At 41.6% G+C, this 15,001-nt stretch overlaps 1 protein-coding gene across 2 annotated transcripts in view; it reads right to left on the bottom strand.

The window, feature by feature from the left end:
* RASGEF1C (RasGEF domain family member 1C) overlaps window positions 1-13,949 on the bottom strand; it is a 91,830-nt gene extending 77,881 nt beyond the window's left edge. Inside the window, exon 1 of one of the 2 annotated variants that reach the window (XM_026685395.2) lies at window positions 13,647-13,949. The gene's annotated coding sequence lies outside the window, so the exon portion shown is untranslated. The remainder of the gene's footprint in view (window positions 1-13,646) is intronic. The other variant, XM_087955249.1, reaches the window with a different exon arrangement.
* Between the last annotated feature and the right edge of the window lie 1,052 nt (window positions 13,950-15,001).

The raw sequence follows: 15,001 nt of genomic DNA, 5'->3' as shown, positions 1-15,001 counted from the left end.
TGAATTTCTGCAGCGCAACAAGTTAAAGTAAATATTCTTATATCCTAAACCAGAACAATTGATGTAATTCTGAGCAAAGCTGTAGTTATTATTATAGATTTACAGATAATCAGAATTGGAAGGGACCTTGTAGGTCATCTAGTCCAACCCACTGCCTAAGCAGGAGACCCTACACCATTTCTGACAAATTGCAGTCCAATCTCTTCTTGAAAGCCTCAAGTGATAACACTCCTACAACTTCCAAGGGCAAGCTGCTCCATTGGTTGATTGTTCTCACTGTCAGAAAGTTTCTCCTTATTTCCAGGTTAAATCTCTCCTTGTTCAGTTTCCATCCATTATTCCTTGCCTGGCCTTCAGATTTTTAGAAAATAGAATCTCTTCCTCTCTGTGGCAGCCCCTCAAATATTGGAAGACTGCTATCATGTCTCCCCTGGTCCTCCTCTTCACTAGACTAGCCATGCCCAGTTCCTGTAACCGTTCTTCATATGTTTTAGTCTCCAGTCCCCTAATCATCCTGATTGCTCTTCTCTGCACTTTTTCTAGAGCCTCAATCTTTTTTAGAGCGTGGTGACCAAAACTGGATGCAGTATTCTAAGTGTGGTCTTACTAAGGCTTTATAGGGTGGTATTAGTACCTCACTTGATCTTGATTGCATCTCTCTGTTAATGCAACTTAGGATTGCCTTAGCTTTTTTGGCTGCTGCTGCACACTGCTGGGTCATATTTAGCTGGTTGTCCACTAAGACTCCAAGATTCCTCTCACAGTTACTGCTATTAATCCTGGTTTCACCCAGTCTATATGCGTACTTTTGGTTTTTCTTGCCTAAGAGTAGGACTTTACTTTTCTCTACACTGAATTTCATTTTGTTAGATAAGGCCCAGTGTTTGAGTCTGTAAAGATCCATCTGGATCTTGAGCCTATCTTCTTGGGTGTTAGCTATTCCTGCCAGCTTAGAATCATCTGCAAATTTGATAAGTTCCCCTTCTATTCCCTCATCTAAGTCAGGGGTCCCCAACCACCGGTCCGCGGACCGGTCCCGGTCCGTGGGTCATTTGGGACCGGGCCGCCTACTTTGCTTTGGCGCCATCTTGTTCCGACGTGCTGGATTGAGCGCTGGTTTTGACGCTGTCTCTCAGCCTCGCTCGACCAAAAACGTCAACTCCACGCCGTGTGTGGCTAAAGAAAAGGGAAACGTGGTAGCTGTGGAGAAGCTGCTCTCCCTAAGAAGGAGGCTCCTGATTCGCCGGGCTTACACCAGGAGTTCTGCGAGGCTCTGGTGAAGGGAGGCTATGCTGCTGCCGATTACCTTGATCCCAGCCTGCACGAACTCCCTCGCCCTCTTTGGAAGCGGCCGGCGACCTGGTCAAGGCTCACAAGAAGCTCTTCTTCAATTGCCTCACCGACACGTGGCTACAGGCCACTCAGGTGAGCGGCAGGAAATGGGAGCTGGGCAGCCACAGACCAGCCGTCTCTCCGTCTGACGGCCTCAGCAGAATCTCTGCCTCCCAGCGCGCTTGGTCCTCCGCCCGCAGGCTTCCCTGGCCCCTTGCCAAGTGGGTTTTCCACCCCAGCCCAGCAGGGCCCTCGCTGCCTTCCCCTCGCCTGGCCGGCCGGGCTCCTTGGGCAACCCGGCTGCCTTGTGCCGAGAAGCGTGCTGCCAGGCGGGGGTCACACGGCGCAGGGCAACACGCCATCGCCCGGCCCTGGCAAGGGAAAGCAGCGGGCGCTCCCCAGGCGGTGGCCTCGGCCCCGCCACCAGGGAAGCGGCTGCCCAGCTCCGGAGCTGATCCACACCTGACCGGCTGGAAAGGAAGGGTGTGTAGCGTTGGTGTTGTGTGTGTGTGTGATTTCTTGGCGCGCAGCGCGTGGTCTCTTTTGGCTGGTCCCAATTTTTTTTTCAGAGGGGAATATCATGCCTGTATTAACCATGATTATTAAATCCAATCCAACTTTGATTATGATTAAATTAAGTCATAACTAGCTTTTCAATGAGTGGAATATATAATAAAATAAAACAAACAAACAAACAAATAATAAATAAATAAATAAATAAATAAATAAATAATAAAAAACCCTAACCGGTCCTTGAAAAAGTGTTTCTGCGTGAAACCGGTCCCTGGTACAAAAAAGGTTGGGGACCACTGATCTAAGTCATTAATGAAGATATTGAAGAGTACTGGGCCTAAGACGAACCTTGTGGCACCCCACTGCTTACTTCCCTCCATGTAGACTTAGACCCATTAAGGACTACTCATTGAGTATGGTTTGTCAGCCAGTTGCGAATCCATCTGGTGGTGATGCTATCTATCCCACTTTTTTCTAGCTTGCCAAGAAGTTTTGTGGAACCATGAAGACAGTGAATTTACAGGCAGTGCTGAAAGCAGCAAAGTTCATGAGAAGAACAGAAAGTTTAGACAGTCAGTAAGGTCAAGATTTTTTTTCAAGAAGGCATTCTGTTTCCGTATGGAAAATTTCGTACATTATTGGTATAACTTGTTAATGAGTTTGTCTAAGCTATTGTATAGATAAACAACAGGTACAAGCATGATGCTAGAAACAAATTCAGATCCAGAAAACAATTTTCTTAGTTGCTTAATTTAACATTTTCCTAAAGTCACACAAAAAGGGTCTCAATCTGGATGTATGCTTCAAGTCAGATGCTTCCCATTTGTCCACATCATACCCAACAGCTATATAGTGTTACTGAAAAGTTCAGCTGTTGTCCAATCAGTAGACTGGAAAATGAGTTAGAAGGATAAGAAAAGCCCAGCAGAGGTTGCACATATGATCTCACCAAGCCTGGAGGAACCTATCTTGAACAAAAGCCAAGATTTCTACAAAGGGAAAACAGGTTTTCAGAAATAGGTGTAAGCTCTACATGACATGTCAGTTCCCAAGCTCAGCAGATGCTGATTTTATAATGAAGAGAGTCCAACTTAGGCCTAGTTCTCAATGATGTGGTAAATTATGTGTATCAGTTCCAAGTTGTAATGGAAGATCATATGATTAATGTTCTTCCACATAAAATAACATATAAAGCAACCTGGAACATGAAAGAAAAGTTTTAAGATAGACGTCTTATTTTATATTGTCCCCCCCCCCCAATTTTCTACTATTTTGTAGGAAGCAACAATCAATAATATGAATCTTTGCCTGCACTGATACTAAACACCCTAGAAATTGATCAACAATTTCATTGCACTAAAAACTACCAGAGCCTAAAGAGGTGAGAGTACTTAACAACATTTCATAAGCCTCAAAGGTGCTTTTTCAAAAAGCAACTGGACTTTTTTTGTTGTTGTTGAAGACATTTTGCTTCTCATTCAAGAAACTTCTTCAGAACTGAGAAGTGAAACTTCTTCAGAACTGAGAAGCAAAACATCTTCATGAGAAAAAAACAAAGAAAATCCAGCTGCCTTTTGAAAAAGCACCTTTAGGACAACCATGACCTGGATAACTAAGAATCTCCATAAACACTTCATAAAGTTAATGTTGGCAGAACAGAAAAAAAAAATTTTCCCCTGGGATACCAATGCAGATATAGCTGTGAGGAATACTTAACTCTCTTTTGCACATTACCCCATGCCTTTTTAAAAAGAGCACCTGAAATGTGATCACACATTTCTCCTATCATCAACTGCTACTAGTAAGATTCCAACTGAATATTTATGGATTTAAATGCTAAGCAGACTGTTTATATACAGCTGAAAATGTGCTTAAATAAAGTTAAACAAACCCAGGGAGAAAAGGCAACATCTGAGTCAGAAAAGACATGAGCTAAATATTACTTGCCTAACAAGCCGTTGCTCAATATTATGATATGTGCTGGATAACATGTGGCTTGCTAAGGCTGTCATGTGTCAACTACCTTGGATCCAGCCTGACACTCCCCCCCCCAAAAAAAGTCTCCTTGTTCAGGTAGCAACCTCTGCTTGCTATACTATCTATGCTTCTCTTTTTTTCCTCAAAAATAAAATGAAACATTTCAGACTAGCATGGGATCAGATAGAAGTTATGGCTGGGTGAATATCCATTAAACACAATCCTTCATGGCCATAAAGTTGTTCTGCACCATTAGTTCCCAAACCCATCCATATTACTGCACATATGCAGCCTTCTAGTATTACAGCTCTTTCTGCAAAGTAAAAAATAACACATAACAATAATTAATAAGCAAAACATGGAAGTGCAAATAGACCTTGCCACTCTAAAGTGCAACAGTTATTAATGCTGTATTTGAGACTGTTTCCATTCAATCATAAGCCTGTTCTATAATCCCCAGACACATAGTTGCATTATTTATTTATTCCAATATTTATAGCCTTGACATAGGCTCTAGCTACTTGGCAACAATCTCTCTCCATAAGGCATTTCCCAAGGAATTATCTCCAAACGGCACAATTGTACTATCTTTACCATATTTTGAATACTCAGATTCTGCAGGAGCAACAAAGCTTCTAAGCGTGAGGTTTGATCTACAGGCAATTACATGAAAATCAATTAAAGCCAAAGCTCCTAGAAATTATCAGAAATTCTCACATGGAGGAAGGAAAACTTCCCAGTAATTTTAACACATGCCGTTTTTAATCAAGATGTTTCATACTACCTCTATACACATCAGGAAATACTGTTCTAATTAAGAAGGGCTGCCTTTCATCTACAAAAAATGACAGAAGTAATTAGGTTTCACATTACCTCTGAAAGTTAGGTAAGTTACTATTGGTCCCAATAATTCAGAAACAGAAATGATAGTCCAAGTATTGCATGATTATGTTACATAAAAATACTCCAATGTAAAATATAAACAGTTGGTTTATGTGGATAGTTGTGAACTGCACAGATCAACTTTTAAATTTTTCTCCAACAGAAAAATGACTGATCTGTTACAGCTCCCACATGGGAAACCACTTGGAAAGCCTTAAATAAGAAATAGCTTAGTTTTGTTTTCTTTAGAGGCAGCTGTCCTGCTCCCTCTGTCACATGGGAAGCCACTTGAAAGGTTCTGCACAGAAGCTGCTCTCCGTGATGGTTGTAATATGCAAAAGCTGCTCAACAAATGCTCTATTTTTCAATCCATGACCCACATGACTGCCATTAGGGCAGAATCACTCAAAAGACTGGAGTTTGATAGACTGACATCTCTTGGAAGAAATGAAAACTCCAGATTTCTCTTGACACCATCTCTTCCCTCTCCCCCAATACACACTGAGGGCTGTTCTTAATTTTGGAGTGTGCCATATGTGCTTGATTTCAAAGTGTGAAGTAAGTAGCTTGCCTTCGGGAACACAAACAGATGTGGTCAAAACCTTCAAAGAACTCTCCAGCATGCTAATATTTCCTTTCAGTTCTCGATTTGACTTCATATTCTCATTAAGCTAAGGCCTACAGATGCTGGAAGGAAGTTAATGTAGAACAGGAGTCATCCACAAGTGAAAAATGGCATCTTGGATCATGGACAGCCTCCAAGAAAAATAAATTTAAATTGGGCAATACTTAAACATTTAGAAGAACCAGAAAGTTTCAAAGTTTGGGACTTTCTCACTGTTAAGATCGTCTCTAAAGTATGCCTTTGTCTCCACAGCAGTGTGAGAGTCCTAGGCTCAATCCCAAACTTGGCATTGTCCTCTTCTCCAGTGTGAGTGACAAAATACTCTGTCTCTTTGGGTCAGGTTGGGAAACATTCAAGAAAGATTCCAGCTAAATCTCCTACATACATACTTCTTTAGGGTTATTGTATGCTGCCTGATTACAGTACATTATATACCAATGGCAGCCTGCAAACATGGATTAGAAATTGTACCTCTGCATTTGCCATGCTTGTTAATTATTTAGAGATATTAGGTGGCAATAATTACATTTGCATTTTCATTCATAAAGTATGTCCTTAGATTGCCTTCAGTTTAAGAGTTAAAGCAGTTTATTCTTTTCTAGGCTAATACAAAGTTTTGTTCCAAATGCTATCTTAAGGCCTTATGAGCAATTTCATGTGTTCTGGGTAACAGGGGTTAAACTTGGTAAATGATTGGCTATGCATAGTATTGAGAAAAATATTTAAGGAATCAGAAATATTCTTCTTAGCCAGCACTTTCTACTAAGTCCCAAAGCATAATTATGCATTCATATCAAAGCAATCTTATTTAGTAAAATCAATGTTCCCTATCAGATCAATATTAATACTAAATATAGAAAGCTGGCTTTGAACTATGACTTCACAATGAACAAAGATAAAAATAAAATTAATGGATGGCAGAAAAAAAAGAAAATTAAATGGACAGCAGAAAAAAAGCTTAATCACAAAACAAATCTGTAAACATTATAAATTATGTAAGAATATAGTAAACTAAACTTATAAATAACTTACAAATGAAAAATACTCAATGGAAATAACCCCAAACTTTGAGCAATGTTGCTTAATTATGCCTAAAGGCCTCTTTAAAAACTCTTTCGTTAATTACTTCTGAATCTGATTTTATCAGATGATTTTATCTGAATCTGATTTTTTTTTAAGATTTACTGTCTTTTCAGCAGTAAATCATTACGAAAAAATTACTTGGGAAAGTAAAATGTGGTTGTTTTATAATCCCCATAAACAGGCCCATTTTAATTAATATATGCCATGTTTGAACACCATTGGACAGTCTTCAAGTAATCACTACTGGAGCCACCCATCCTGGACAATTTTCATCCAATCTCCCCTTTGGGGTTGTTGAAGGAGGGGGCGGTTACAGCTCCAGAGGACCCTATAAAAATTGACTCCCCATTTAAACATGATTTAGAAATGGGGGCATGGAATTGCAATGCTACTCCTCCTTTCTCTATGATCAGTTTTATGTGGTACTTACCGTGTTTCCCAGAAAATAAGACCCAGTTTTATTTTTTGTCACCAAAAAGGTACCAGGTCTTATTTTCGGGGGGGGGGAATGTCTTCCACTGACTCACCGTAGTTGCACGTGTGGCCCCCTGGCCTCCTTATCACTGTCAGAGGCCTTGTTCTGCGGCCGGTAAGGCTTTCCTGAAGGCCTCTGCAGCAGATAAAAGAGCGCTGGATTGATCTAGAGCTCTGTTATTGGCTGCAGAGGCCCTCAGAAAAGCTTTGCCAGCTTTGTTGGCTGCAGAAGAAATGGACTGGTAAGGCAGGGGTCGGGGTGTGTGAGGCCTGGCTGCAACTGCCCAAAGGTAAGTAGTAGGGCAGCTCCACCACCCCCAACCCCACCCTAGCTTAATTTTTAGCCATGTGTCTTGCCCCACCCTGAACACCCCCGAGTGGGCAGGGTCTTAATTAGAGCTTATTTTGTGGGGTAGAGCTTATATTGGGCACACATGTAAAAATCAATTTAGGGGTTATTTTCAGGACAGGTCTTTTTTTCACCGGGGAAACATGATAGGAGGGGAGAGAGATCAACACTTGTGAGTGAAACAAGTCTTGAAGAGCTGTGGTGGTGCAGTGGTTAGAATGCAGTATTGTGAGCTAATTCTGCTGACTGCCAGCAGTTCGATTCTCGCCAGCTCAAGATTGACTCAGCCTTCCATCCTTCCGAGATCCGTAAAGTGAGGACCCAGATTGTTGGGGGCAATATGCTGACTCTGTAAACTGCTTAGAGAAGGCTGTAAAAGCACTGTGAAGTAATATACTATATAAGTGCTAGTGCTAGCGCCTATACATTTGCCTTTCTTGTTTAACATCCACATGAGGTTGCCGAGTCTGGTCATCTATTAGCTTGGGGTCAGGTATCATCAATTCACTGATATAGATTTATGTATCTCAATCCCAAAGTAACCAAATAATGATGTCAAAGTCTTGACTCAGTGTCTAAGGATGTGTGTATCTAGATGGGAGGGAGCAGACTCAGGCTTAATCTGATGAATATTTGGGCTACTAGTCCCAGAGATTCTTGAGTCCTAAATAGAGTTTAGTTCTGTACTTTCCCTTTGAGTTTTCCTGATCTTACAGTTACTGCTTAGGGGAGAGCCAAGAAAGTCCTTGCAATAAAGACCCTTTATTGTATCAATTGCAACTATTGGTGGTCTGGAGGGTCTTCAGACAGTCACTCACTTTGATTACTTTCTATAGTAACTGTAATGGGACTGCGTTGAAAACCACTCAGAAGCAGCAAGTGGTGTAGAACATAGCAGCACAAGTAATTATGACCATGCCACAATGCGATCACATAATACTGTCTCTCTGCTTTGTGAACAGAACTGGTTACCAGTGGGTTCCAGGTACAATTCAAGGTGCTGGTTATTACCAATAAAGCCCACAGAGCTAACTGCTCCTGTACTTTCTGATTGCAATTATGGTCATAAGTTAAGAATAGAATACAATAACAGAATTGGAAGGGACCTTGAAGCTCTTCTAGTCCAATCCTCTGCTTATGCAGGATACCCTACACTACTTCAGACAAATGGTTATCCAATCTCTTCTTAAAAACCTCCAGTGTTCGAGCATTTACACTGTTCCATTGATTAACTGTTCTGTAGGAAAATTTCTCCTTAGTTCTAGGTTGCTTCTCTCCTTGATTATTTCCGCCCATTCTTCTTGTCCTGCCCTTGGGTGCTTTGGAGAATAGCTTGACTCTCTTCTTTGTGGCAGCCCCTGAGACATTGGAAGACTGCTATCATGTCACCCCTAGTCCTTCTTTTCATCAGACTAGACATACCCAGTTCCAGCAACCCTTCTTTATATGTTTTACTCTCCAGGCCCCTAATCATCTTTGTTGCTCTTCTCTGCACTCTTTCTAGAGCCTCAAGATCTTTTTTTACATCGTGGCAACTAAAACTGGATGCAGTATTCCAAGTGTGGCCTTACCAAGGCATTATAAAGTGGTATTAACACTTCATGTGATCTTGATTCTGTCCAATCTGTATGAGCAGCATTAGAAATTTAGATCCCATTGATTAGGCAATGTCATCTGGTGGAATCCAGAAAGCCTTCTCTATTCTAGAGCATGTCCTGGGCAACAATGTCCCTGCAACATATTTGTCTGCCCTCAAGCTCATTTAAAAGAATCGTAAAATCCTGGCTTTCTCTCCAGACCATGGACTAGGATATACAACAGGCTTCTTATAGAAACTGTTTGTATCAAGCAATCATATGCTTTATTGCTCTTTCTGGATGTTTGCCATTCCTTTGATCTGCTATATTGTTCTAAATTGGATTTTTTAAAACATTGTACAATATCTAGAGTCATTAAGGGATGAAGGGAACTTAGAAATTTGATAAAGTAAATAAAAAGGTTATATAGTAGTAGAACCAGAAAAGCTAGAGGGATTTTTTTTTTTTTAGCCAAAATCCACAAATGAAAAACTGTTGCATGTTGTACAATCTTTCTCATTGTCTTTAGGTACGTTAGTTGCAATCTATTGTTTCTACACTGAGTTGCCTTTGGTTACAGGTATGAAGTAAGAATTCCTTTATTTCATGTAAGTGTTCAAAGCATGTGCAAAAATGACATATCTTCAGTCAAATGCAGAACTATATGCATGTAGTATTTCTTTTTCTGAAATGATGTGTAAGCCATTTTTTCGTTATTGCCTGAAGAAAGAAACTCTGAAAGGGTTTAAGGTCTAAAACTACAGGCTCAATCCTGTGGAACCCAAGACTCATAGGGCTATCTCTCTAGGAGTGATTTTTTTATGTCAAACATATACTGAAATCAATAAATCAATAAATACAGGAAAGAAGTACAACCATTGTCTCCTAGACAGTATGCATTGCAACTCTCATAACTCTATTCTACTATACTATTAGATTTTGATTCCCATCAATCTCAAACAACTGCAAGGCAGCATATTGCCAACCACATCTGTCGACACTATATTTTTTTTCAGCCAGGGAATGGTTTAGATTGACTTACTGCTCCTGGAAAACTCAAAACTGTTCAGAGTAATCTAAAATTTCATATGCATTTTGCATGAAAGGCTGTTACTTCAAACACATTAAAAAAAGAACATAGCCTAAACCATCTAAAAGATATAAGCTATGAACAAATATCTCACCCCCTTTAATTGTTAATATTTCTGTTAACACATCAATTACGCAGTGTTTAAGCAAGAAAAAGTTTATCTGAAATACAATGCTTCGTGTCTCATAAATAGATGCTGTGACTCAGGTGGCACTATCTGGCTGATCTCATTTGGACTTCAAAGCTAAGTAGGCTGTATGTATTAAAGAGACAGATCACTATGGAATACCAAGACCATAAAGTGGATTAGCAAAATCAAAGAACATCAGAAGAAGCCAATGGCAAATCACTTGAATACAGGTAGACCTTGACTTACAACCATTCGTTTAGCAACTGTTCGATGTTACAACAGCAGTGAAAAAAGTGATTTACAGCTGTAAATGTCCTCACATTTACAATTAGTGTAGCCTCCCCATGGTCACATGATCAAAATTTGGCTGCTTGACATCCAGCACGTATTTACAATGGCTGCAACATCCCAGGGTCCTATGGCCATTTCAGCATTGCAGGAAAGCTATCGATTTGAATCCATGACAATGATCAGAAGTTAGACTCATGTTGAGAGCATCTTTATCTTTTTAATCTCACAACCAGTAAAAAATGAGAAGCTAATCAAAACAGTTGATGTACCACAGTATTCCAGTTTCTTTATATATATATATATATATATATATATATATATATATATATATATATATATATATATATATATATGTATGTATGTATGTATGTATGTGTATATGTGTATATGTGTATATGTATATGATGTATATATACATATATATATACATATATATATATATATATATATATATATGTGTGTGTGTGTGTGTGTGTATATTTATATTTATATTTAGGATGATACTGCACTCATTTATTTTCCAAGCCTAGAATTAAAACTAATAGCTAGTTTGGAATATACAACAGTTGTTCCATTGTAGTTTAATTATCATAGGAGAACATCTGCGATATAGTAAAGTTGATTCTTCGCTGAATATACAGAATTCATACCATACCAAGTAATTAATTAATAGCAACGACAACACATATTGCCTGTATTCTATTTTTAAAGTGTTTTCAGGAGAAAAAAATTGCGAGTATTTTATTGTATGATTTAGTTCTTTTCCAAGAATGCATCTTCTTTATTTATCGAATGGATTGATTACCGTGATGGTGAAGATGCCCACTTTCCATTCGGAAGGTTGAGAGTTCAATCCTAGCTAGTGGCAGGTATTTCTCTCCTAGGGTGCAAAGAAAAAAATATCTGCTGCAAACTCTGCATAAGCATCTCCAGCCCATGTGCTCAGCTCTATCCAATCATCCTGACTCTGTCCCAAACAGGGACTACAGGGTTGTAAAAATGGAGTTTTATTTATTCAATGGATTAGTTCTTACCTAGTTTAAGCTCGGTATACAACATTTGCTAAGCATGCAAGGGGGCACAGTTCCCAATTTAAAGCCAATTTTTCCCTTGGGAAATATGCCTGAACTGAGATAGTACATGACATTAATTTTAAACAAGTTTTTCAAAGATGAATTATACTCTGCCACTAAGATCTAAGCAAAAATAATGGTATATTTTAACAATAGCAAGCAGCAAGATGATCCTGTTAAGCTAAAGCCTGTGATTAGGTTTCCAGCACATGAGCCAAAAAGGAACTAACAACTGTCACTGCAACCCTATGGCACATACACCTGGAATTAAAACCTACTATGTCTTGTAAAAATTTAATCCCAACTAAATATGGAAAATTATACCTTAAATTGCATTTGATATGTGTACTTCTTGTTACCTCTTTGATTTGCATATCTCACTCTTGCTTTGGACACATGACATGGATCAGTCCCTGAAACTGCAAGGTGCTTATTTCTGCCTAACTTGGCTAGAAATCAGATTTGAAAACATGTGTTAAAGGGTTAGATAATGATGAAGAATGCACAAGAACAAAGTTAACAAAGAAACGAACCTAAACCTATTTGGAAGCAAACAACAGCATAGACAAGGCACACGACATCCGAGTAAATATGCCAGGATTCACACACCTGTTTGGCAACAAAACATTTTGAAAGGTTGGGGGTGAGTGACATCTCTGAGAATTTCAGCATTTTCAAAAAAATAATTGTGCTCTAGGTCAGGGGTCTCCAACTTTGGCAACTTTAAGACTTGTGGACTTCAACTCCCAGAGCTTTGCCGGCTAAAAAACTCTGGGAGTTGAAGTCCACAAGTCTTAAAGTTGCCAAGGTTGGAGACCCTTGCTCTATGTTAAAGGCCAGTATTTCCAAACAATGAGTGATCCTTACAAGGAGGCAAGAAAGGGAATGTTCTCCTTTAAGAACAATTATCCTGTGAGGTGTGGAAGCCTAGAGAATGTTTATTTATTTTTTTATTTATTTTGATTTGTCAATCGCTTACAAGATAATAGGTATAAGTATAAACATAGTTATGAATACATGAAATGGGTACATATGAGAAAAATATGACCTCTTAGGAAAGGGGTGAGGTCAATAGTAGACAGTCTAAGGTTAAAGTTTTTGGGGTTTGGGGAAGAAACCACAGAGTCAGGTAGAGCATATGGTTGCATGTTTAAGAGGTCTTTGATGCTCTCTGTTTTCTTGCAGAGATTTCATTATCCAAACTAGGTAACATCATCAGTGCTAATAAGGGATGGATTAACCCTGATGGTGCTACCTACTTTGGATAATGAAACATCTGTAAGAAAACAATGAAGCTCAGAGAGCATCGAGAATTCCTCATTTCAACCCTGAGCTACAAATACTCTCCTTTATCAATACAGTTACCCTTGGTTTAGCAGCTTTGAGCCAGATTCCCTTCCTGTCTTCCGTTAAACTCAGTTCAATAGATATAACGTGATTTTCCAGTCTCAGGCAGGCCAGAAGGGGCTCCCATCACTCTTCCCAGACAACACACAGGAGGTCAACCTCATTCATCTCAGGTGACTCCCAGGCAGCCCAATCTTTCTTACAGATATAAACAAGCCCCACCGGCTCCTCTTTTCCGTTTCCAGCCCAGAGACGCCACCAGCAATCGATAAGGAAGTGCATTACTTGAATTAAAAGTTTCTCCTCGTTAATCGCAAAAAGTCTAAGGGATCCACGTTTTAGGTCCGGCTTCCCAAATCAACCCTAGTTGGCAAGCAGCATGTATTTACGATGGTTGCCTTCATCCCAGAGCACTATAGCCTTCCTCTTGTATGTGGAAATGTATGTGTGCGCAGCACGTACACACACACGCACGTGCACCCAGGGATCTAAGTACTGTAGTTCCCTTCCAGCACTACCAAACGTTTGAAAACGGCATGCCCAGCCCAGTGCTTATCGCTCAGCCGCTGCAAGGTGCCTCCCTCGAGACGCCAGGTACGGACATGGCGATCCGCGCCTGGCTGCCTTGCCCGCGGTCTCCGCCCGCCAAGGTTGCCTCCCCACGGCTGAAGGCAAGACCAGTGCGACACCTTCGCCTCAGGAAAGAGCCTTGGACAGGAAGAGACTTGGGGGTGGGGGGAGTCACCCATGCTAGGTAGCTTTAGCACCCGCTACGTAAGTGATGCGCTCAAGAGGGGAAGGGAGGTGGACGGGCGCCCGCCCCGAAATAGCAGGCGGCAGGGCACCGTCCGCTCCCCGGCCACCTGGAAGAGATCGACGGCGAGGGAAGGTGCCGCTACTCACCCCAGCTACGTGCTCTTCTCTCCCGTCAGCGCCATCGAGAGCCAGAGAGAGTTCCCCGAAGGGCTTTCGAGCCTCCGATGTCGGCGGCTCGCAACCGCCCGGCCAGATTCCCTCCTCAGCCTGCCAAGGGATTCGGAAGCTCAGCCCGCTTTGCGCTGCGCTGAGGAGCCAGCCACTTGCACGGCGCGGCCGCCGCTCTCGTTGCAAGAGGCTGGCTGCGGCCAAACACGCGTGCCGCACCTCCGAGCTGAGCCAGGGCGGAGGAGGCGTGCAGCGCCGCCTTGCCGCCGCGCTCGGAAACGGGCCACGAAGGGGGGCCCCTCCCCGCCTCCCCAGCGCTTCTCGCCTCGGCTAAAGCCGGGCTTTTGCTGCTTTTCCCAGGCACGTGTTGAGGCGGACCCTTTCCCCCCCCCTCCCCGCGGCCGCGGACAGCCAATAAGAGAGGAGCGCGGCAAGCCAGGGTGGACAGGTGTAGCCCACGTAATGGACGAGCCTCCAAGCGCCAGGCCCTCTTCGTTTGCCTTCTGTGGTTTGTCCCAGGGACGCCGAACGGTGACTGGCTCCCCGTCTGTCAATTCGTGCGTTTGACGAAGGCTCCGCCGGCAAATCCTAAAATCGCGTCATCTACTACGCTTTAAATAATCCGATCCATTGTGGGCAATTGTTCCTCCTGAAAAGAGAGAGAGAGAGAGAGAGAGAGAGAGAGAGAAAGAAAGAAAGAAAGAAAGAAAGACACACACACACAGAGAGAGAGACAGTTAGTTGTCTAAGACAGGTTCCTGATTGAGCCACCGGCAGTGAAACGGATAATGCTCTAAGGCGAGCGAAGTAGGTGCCTTTATTTATTTCATGAAGCTCCACCAGCTTCTTCTGAGATTTTAGAGCTCCTAAGCCAGGGGTCGCCAAACTTGGCAACTTCAAGACTTGTAGACTTCAACTCCCAGAATTCTATGCTGCTTGGAGAATTCTGGGAGTTGAAGTCCACAAGTCTTAAAGTTGCCAAGTTTGGAGACTTCTACCCTAAGCTGAGGTAGCTGCTTACTTAACAGTCCTGCAGTCACTTAACGCTAAAATCTCTAAACTTAAAAGCCAGGGAAGCAGTTACGTGAAAAAGCGAACCTTCATTTGTTTTTGTAGAAAGGGGAATCTTTTGATAATCCTGCTTTCCAACTCTATTCGGCTACACATATACGGGTAGTCCTCGACGTACAACTACAATTGAGCTGAACATTTCTGTTGCTAAATGAGACATTTGTTAACTGAGTTTTGCCCCAATTTACGACCTTTCTTGCTACAGTTGTTAAGTGAGTGGTTCAGTGAGTAACAAGGGGGTGAAGTGAAACTGGCTTCCCCGT

This window comes from Notechis scutatus, chromosome 2, assembly GCF_049901735.1.
Source record: "Notechis scutatus isolate UNSWTSFEM ecotype Mainland chromosome 2, rNotScu1.2, whole genome shotgun sequence".
NCBI classification, from domain to species: domain Eukaryota; kingdom Metazoa; phylum Chordata; class Lepidosauria; order Squamata; family Elapidae; genus Notechis; species Notechis scutatus.
Note: the sequence above shows the minus strand (reverse complement) of the source record. Positions and strands in the feature narration are given on the sequence as shown.